We start from the raw sequence: 940 nt of genomic DNA, 5'->3' as shown, positions 1-940 counted from the left end.
GGACAGGGGCAGGAGAGACCGAAAGAACCAGGCGTCAGCAGACACGCAAAGGACGGTTTTTATTGGGGTTCTCGTCGTACGAGAGCAGTTGTACTGACCAACACACAGAAGCAGCTTAGCTGTGCCAAAATCATCCTTTCAGAAAAAAAAAACCCAAAACAAACCCAAACCAAACCCAAAAGGACAGGGGAATGAACTCAAGTGTGGCACATGGGTCACAAACCGCCGCGGACTGTAAACTCTGGAGAAGTCTCGGGAGCAGCACCCCCGGCACGTGCAGCAGCGCGGGGCGCACCCCCCTCTGCACAATAAATATGAAAAGAGCCAAGTACAGAAAACAAAGAATGATTTTCATAGATACAATATCTAAAGTTATTTACAGATACTGGCTTTTCTCACCATTAAATTACACATTGAAAACAGCTTCTCTTTCAATATATTTCTTTAAATCACTAGTAACTCTTCATGTGAATCTGCTCCTTTTTTTTTTTATTATTATTTTTTTTAAAGAACCGAATGTAGTCACTGAAACAGTGCTTGGAAAAACGCCTCTCTAGGATGCTCTCGCTTTATTCTGTTTTTCAGACTCATTTTTATTTGCCATCTCACCTGCTCTCTGATCTCTCCCTTCAGGGAACAACACTGGTTACAACTGGGAAAGCCTCTTCCCAGCCCCACATCCAGACAAGCCAATAGCTACACCTGGTCCAGCTCCTTTTCCAGCCTGCCAGCCAGAGTCACACAAACCTGGAGAAATCCTGACCCTGGATGAACAATGAGCTTTCTGATCTTCTGATCCTTTCTGATTCTGAAAATCTCAAGGTCTTCCAACAAATCCCTGCTTGGGCACGTGTCAGGTTTTACTGGGCTCAGCACTATCCCCATCACAGCACTGAGACACCGCGATCCCACCGGCACCGGCGCGGTTCCACACGCACCG

Source organism: Antrostomus carolinensis, unplaced genomic scaffold (assembly GCF_000700745.2).
Source record: "Antrostomus carolinensis isolate BGI_N321 unplaced genomic scaffold, ASM70074v2 scaffold25734, whole genome shotgun sequence".
In the NCBI taxonomy this organism is placed as follows: domain Eukaryota; kingdom Metazoa; phylum Chordata; class Aves; order Caprimulgiformes; family Caprimulgidae; genus Antrostomus; species Antrostomus carolinensis.
The sequence above is the reverse complement of the archived record's forward strand: the minus strand, read 5'-3'. Positions refer to the sequence as shown.